At 39.6% G+C, this 7007-nt stretch overlaps 2 pseudogenes; one reads left to right on the top strand and one right to left on the bottom strand.

Annotated features, from left to right (window-relative positions):
• Positions 1 to 786: 786 nt before the first annotated feature.
• On the bottom strand, positions 787 to 2902 carry LOC101558773 (elongation factor 1-alpha 1-like; annotated as a pseudogene).
• A 1565-nt stretch (positions 2903 to 4467) lies between these two features.
• LOC101551655 (60S ribosomal protein L37a-like) lies at positions 4468 to 4747 on the top strand (annotated as a pseudogene).
• The last annotated feature ends 2260 nt before the right edge of the window (positions 4748 to 7007 follow it).

Here is a 7007-nt window from a genome sequence, read left to right on the forward strand (position 1 = left end):
CTCCTGTAATAAATATTTTAAGAGTTTAAATCACTTTACTTAGTTTTTCATTTTGGACCCTTTCCCAGACATGTTCCTGGCTCAGGTATCACTTCTGGCAATTTCATGGGACCATTTGTAGCACAGGGCATTAAATCAGGGTTGACCATGTTCAAAAATTTTTTGTTTAATATTCATTTAGTTATTCATTTGTTTGTTTTGGGCTTCACTCAGCAGAACTCGGGACTTACTTTTAGCTCTATATTCAGGGATCAATCCTTGTGGGTTCTGAGGATTCTATGGCATGCCAGGGTTCGAACTCCGGTTTGCTGTATGCAAACTGTCTTCTGTACTATCTTTCTAGTTCCACAATTTGTTTCTAAAGGAAGTTAATCACTTCTAAATAGATTCCAACTGGAATCATCCTGTGGTTTCTGATTTCTAGCCACAGTTGTGTTTGACCCTGGGTTTAACTTTATGTTTTGTTTCTCACAATTTTCCAGGTGATCTTTTGAATTCACTGTGAAAAAAAATTAGAAATTTTGTGTTTTTTTTCTCATTAAACTTTGTTTTTAATGGGACTGAAAATTTTGTGACAGATTTTTGGTCAAGTTGTTTCCATTAAAAAGTACTGATTTTAAAAACTAATAACTTAAACTGCCACAGACACACAAAAACAAATGGTCCGCAAAACATTTTCCTTTCCTTCGGAAGGTTTTATGATGCATTGGTATCATTAACCAGTCTTTTACTATTAAACATAAATGGCCAATTGAGACAAACAGTTCTGAGACTATTATTCCACCACTAATTAAGACTGTGGGATGGCAGGTACTGGGGATGATATTCATTTGGCCTTCTGAGCCTCCCGGTATACTTGGTACCCTTGTCAGCTCCAGCTGCCTTCTTGTCCTCTGCTTTGATGACACCCACAGCAACACTCTGCCTCATATCACGAACAGCAAAATGACCCAGAGGAAGATCGTCAGAGAAGCTCACAACACACATGGGCTTGCCAGGCACCATACCAATGATGGCAGCATCACCAGATTTCAAGAACTTGGGGCCATCTTCCATCTTTTTCCCAGAACGAAGATCAATCTTCTCTTTCAGCTCAGCAAACTTGCAGGCAATGTGGGCAGTGTGGCAATCTAGCACAGGTGCAAAACCAGCACTGATCTGATCGTAATGCTTCATCTGAGCTATGAAGTCTGCTGCTTCCTTTGGAGAATCATTTTTGCTGTCACCAGTCACATTGCCATGATGAACATCTTTAACAGACATGTTTTTTTTTTTTAACATACACTTAAAAAAATTTGTTTGTTTGTTTTTATTAGTGAATCACCATGAGGGTACAATTACAGATTTACATACTTCTGTGCTTGTGTTTCGATCATACAATGCTCGATAACTCATCCCTCCACCAGTGCTCATTCTCCAACACCGATAATCCCAGTATCCCTCCCACCCCTCAATCCCATCCCCTCCACCCCAGTCCGCCTGTATGGCAGGGCATTCCCTTTTGTTCTCTCTCTCCTTTTGGGTGTTATGCTTTGCAGTAGGGGTATTGAGTGGCCATCGTGTGTTCAATATATGGTCTGCTTTCAGCACGCATCTCCCATCCCAAGCGGGTCCTCGAACCACGTTCCCATCTCTATCTGAGCTACCCTCTCCCCCCAGCATGTGCGGCCAGCTTCCAAGTCATGGAGCAAATCTCTTGGTACTTACTTCTACTATTCTTGGGTGTTAGTCTCCTATTCTCTTACTTTATATTCCACAGATAAGTGCAATCTTTCTATGTCTGTCTCTCTCTTTCTGACTCATTTCACTTAGCATGATACATTCCATGTTGATCCACTTATAAGAGAAGTTCATGACTTCATCTTTTCTAACAGCTATAAAGTATTCCATTGTGTAGATGTACCAAAGTTAACAGACACGTTCTTGACGTTGAAGCCCACGTTGTCCCCAGGAAGAGCTTTGCTAAGAGCTTGATGGTGCATTTCAACAGACTTAACTTCAGTGGTAACATTGACTGAAGCGAATGTGACCACTGTGCCAGGTTTGAGCACACCAGTCTCAACTCGGCCCACCGGGACAGTACCAATACCACCAATCTTGCAAAAGTCCTGGAGGGGCAGACGCAGGGTGTTGTCAGTTGGACGAGTGGGAGGCAGGGTGCAATCCAGAGCGCTAAGCAGTGTGGTTCCACTGGCACTGCCATCTTTACGGGCGACTTTCCAACCCTTGAACCAGGGCATAATAGCACTTGGCTCCAGCATGTTGTCACCGTTGCAACCAGAAATTGGCACAAATAATACTGTGTCAGGGTTGTAGCCAATTTTTCTTAATGTAAATGCTGACTTCCTTAACAATTTCCTCATATCTCTTCTGGCTGTAGGGTGGCTCAGTGGAATCCATTTTGTTAACGGCAACAATGAACTGTTTCACACCCAGTGTGAAAGCCAGAAGGGCATGCTTGCGGGTCTGCCCATTCTTGGAGATACCAGCCTCAAATTCACCCACACCAGCAGCAGCAATCAGGACAGCGCAGTCAGCCGGAGAAGCGCCTGTAGTCATGTTCTTGATAAAGTCTCTGTGTCCTGGAGCATCAGTGATGGTCATGTAGTACTTGCTAGTCTTGAACTTCCACAGAGAGATATCAATGGTGATACCACGCTCACGTTCAGCTTTCAGTTTATCCAAGACCCAGCTGCACTTGAAAGAGCCCTTTCCCATGTTGGTGGCCTCCTTCTCGAATATCTCGATTGTTCTCTTGTCAATGCCGCCACATTTGTAGATCAGGTGGCCAGTGGTGGTAGACTTGCCTGAGTCTACGTGTCTGATGATGATGATGTTGATGTGAGTCTTTCCCTTTCCCATTTTGGCTTGCGTTTAGCTGTGGTTTTCACGACACCTGTGTTCTGGCAGTAAACCCGCTGCGAAAAATCTAGAAATTTGTTTTTCACACAGTACCTGGAAGACATTTTCACATTTCACTTGCTTGTTTAGAGGTCTTAGTGAAAAGCGTTTTACTGATGTTAGTGTACTAATAAAAATTAAGCTCTTTGGGCCAGAGAGATAATAACAGCACTTAAGGTTTTTTTCATGTATGAAGCTAATGCTAGGTCAACCCCTGGCACCACTTATTCCCCTGAGCAATACAGAGAGTACACTGAAGCACTGAGCCAGTCGTTCCTGAAAGCCTCAAAATAAAACTAAATAAAACGTAAAATCTTTAGACTCACCTGACAAGAATACTTGGTAAGTAATGAAATACAAAATGACAGCTTACTGGATCTAACATTACTATTCTATTGCAAACTTTATATATAAAATATATTCTTCTATGACCTGTCAACTGTTTAGCATAGTTATAGTTGCTCTCTCTATATATGTATATATATATACATGCGTATATATATATATATATATCTTTATTTTGCCCTTTAAGAAGAACTTTAATTAGTTTTGGGGAGAGAGATAGATTTTGCAAGAACTCTAATGAATGAGTATATATTGTTTGCTTTTATAAAATTTCCTTTAAAGTTACTAGTCATGAGAATAAAATTGTCCATACTTATATATTAACATCAGCCATTATGCAATATTTTTTCTATTTTTGAAGCATATTCAAGTGAATGTGATTATGCCAAAATGAACAAGTAGAAATATGTTTAGATATTAGCAAAGTATAAAACATATATGCTCCCAAATTTGTGGATTCCTGTTTGAATAGTATTTCAAAGAAACCTACATGAAAAATATTTATATTGAAAGTACACACACTTTTAACAGATTTGATCCCTGGCATCATGTATGGTCTCCTGAACACCATAGTAGAGATCCCTGAGTATAGAGCCAAGAATAAGCCCTGAGGATCTCCAGGTGTAGATCCAACACCTCCCCCCCAAAGAAACTTTTATCTTTATATATCTTTTATCTTTTCTAGTTCTAGTAACTGAGACACAGTAAGCAATCCCTTGTCAAATGTTTGTTGAATGAATCATTTAAAATCAGATGAAATTAAGTAAAGAGTATGTGTTTAACTGCCATGTGAGTCTCTGCAAAAAAAAAAAGATAAAAATCCATTTTTTTGATTTTCATTTCCTTGCACGCAGCCAACCCAGGTTCGATTCCTCTACACCTCTTGGAGAGCTCGGCAAGCTACCGAGAGTATCTCATATGCACAGAAGAGCCTGGTAAGCTCCTCGTGGTGTATTCGATATGTCAAAAACAGTAACAAGTCCCACAGTGGAGACATTACTGGTGCCCAGTTGAGCGAATCAGATGAGCAATGGGATGACAGTGACAGTGATAGTAACAGTGACCCCAAATGCCACTTGTGAAAGGTTTTATAGGCTTTAAAAATTATCTTATATTATTTCTCCTATATTTAAAGTAAAACAGGTAAAAATAGTTCACTCAAAAGTTGTTTCTTAAAAATTACATGGGAGCTCTCTGCGTCCTGGGCTGGCTGGCTGTGCAATGGCTAAATGCACCAAGAAGGTGGGGATCGTGGGTAAGTACGGGACGCGTTACGGCCCTGCCCTCCCGAAGATCGTGTAGAAGATGGAGATCAGCCAGCACGCCAAGTATACGTGCTCCTTCTGCGGCAAGACCAAGATGAAGAGACGGGCTGTGGGCATTTGCACTGTGGTTCCTGCATGAAAACCGTCGCCGGGGGTACCTGGACCTACAGAATACCACTTCTGCTGTCACAGTCAAATCTGCCATCAGAAGACTGAAGGAATTGAAAGACCAGTAGATCTGCCATCAGAAGCATTGCTAGCCTATAATAAATAGCTTAATTTATGTAAAAAAAGAGAAAAAATACATGGGAAACTTAAATATTTATAACTTAGAGTTATTATATCAAAATGAAGGTAGAATTTTCCCTTATTCATTTAATAAATATTAACTAAGAATGGTATTCCACACGTTGAGGTGGTGATAATGCAAAGTGGAAAGACACTATTGTTACTAGAGTAGGACCTTGCAAGTAGGAAAACATCCAAAAGCCTTTTAGTATTAGCTAATAGTGTAGTTCTTTCTTGGGGCTACAATGGCAAAATCATAGACTCAGTGGCTTAAATTACAAAATCAACTCTCTCAGTTCTCACAGTTCTGAAATCTATAATCTCACTATGTCTTTTTTTTTTCAATGAAAAATTTTTATTTTTATCAAACCACCAGGATTCACAAAGCCATTCCTTATACAGTTGTTCAGGCATTTGTTGTTCCAACACTGGCAGTATCTCCCTCTCTCATTGATGCCCCGTGTTTTCCTCTGTCCCTAACCTGCTTCTTCTTTTTTTTAATGTTTTTTTTTTATTAGTTTATTTTTAATTAGAGAGTCATCGTAATCTCACTATCTCTTAATGCTGTGTTGTCTCTCTTTGTTTAAAGGTCTCATAGAGATGGTTCTGTGCACAAATTTCATTATCTTGTAAGGACAAAAACAGTTTGGATCAGGGTCTACTCTACAAAACTTGTTTTAATTTTAGGATATTTTAGATTATTTTCATTTATTTTGGGGGCCATACCTGGCAGTGCTCAGGGCTTACCCCTGCCTCAATCCTCAGGGATCATTCCTGGAGGTGTTTGAAGACCCTGTGTGCTGCCAGGACAGAACCAGGGTCAAGTGCAAACTAGAGCCTTAATCCCTGAACTCTTTTTCCAGGTCATTGTGATCTTTTAAGAACACTGATATGCAATTTATAATTCATTCTTAAGTTCCAAGAGTTAGGACTTCAACATATAAAATTGGGTAGGGTGTAGTATCTAAAAGTATCTAAAAGTATAAAACATCACTCTATGGAGATGACTTAACAGTTAATACTCAACCTTACGTACATGAAACCTACCTAGGTTTAATTCTGGCGCACACACAAGCACACACACACACACACTTCAAAATATCAAATGTCTCAAAATATATTTTTTTAAAATAATTGTTTAGGCTGCAGTATCTCCTGCCCCTATGCCAGGGTGTCTTCACCGGGGCACCTGGGGGGCGGGGTTTGAGTCTCCCTCCCCACCCCAAGCAGAGCTCTGGAAGCCGAAAACCTCCAGAACCCAATCACCACCATGCTCAAGGCAACTCTCCACACACCCAGACGACCTCATCCAAGAGGGGACGAGCTTCATTCAAGACGGAATGAACTTCACTGGAGAGCGGACCGGCAGGAAAACCCAGGTACGAGTAGTCTGTGACTGAGATCTCCAAACCCTCTTGGATTGGGACTGGGCCTCCTCCTCCCAGCTCCCTAGTTTTCCAGTAGCTTGGCAGTCACACCCACAAGCTACCCCCGGCACCATGTAATTTCATCAATGGCCAGAGACTATAATTTCTAATTTCGCAAGACCCAGAGACTATAAACTAAAGCTCCTGCAGAATTTCCAGACCTGTTATACTCTACCTCACTTGCTTATCAAAAGTATCAAACATCTGTTTTGTTTCTAACGTACTTGCTTGTATTCTCTTATATTTGGGCTTAAATGGCTCCGGAATGAAATACAACAACCTTCAAACACTTACCTCTTATTGTGTTGGGAAGGTGCTTGGTAGCAGGATTGCTGTTTGAATATTATCTATAATGAACTATTTTGAACTACTTTTATGAAAATAAAACAGATATAAAATAAAAAATAATTGTTTATTTTAATTTAATAAGAGTAATCATCATCGTCATCATAATGTTCTGTTCTGATAGAAATATTTGTACAAAAATAAATTTTATAGCATTCCATTTTATTATGTTGTTATCTGTTTTAGCATAAATTAAAATCATTTCTACAGCCCTCAATTGGTATACCAGGAGTAAAGAATAAGGATTTTTGAAATACTTCAATTCTGTAACAATAAGTACAATATATTAAATAAGTCAATTTGATTATAAATGTCTTTGCATAAGTATGAGCTGGTGAACTGATAGGTAGCAGGACGTTGTCAATGAAGTACTTCTACAGAAAAAAACCCTTGTTAGCCAGATTTCTAGAATAAGTCAGTTGTTCTTAAAAGACTA

Source organism: Sorex araneus, chromosome 6, assembly GCF_027595985.1.
Source record: "Sorex araneus isolate mSorAra2 chromosome 6, mSorAra2.pri, whole genome shotgun sequence".
Classification (NCBI taxonomy): Eukaryota; Metazoa; Chordata; class Mammalia; order Eulipotyphla; family Soricidae; genus Sorex; species Sorex araneus.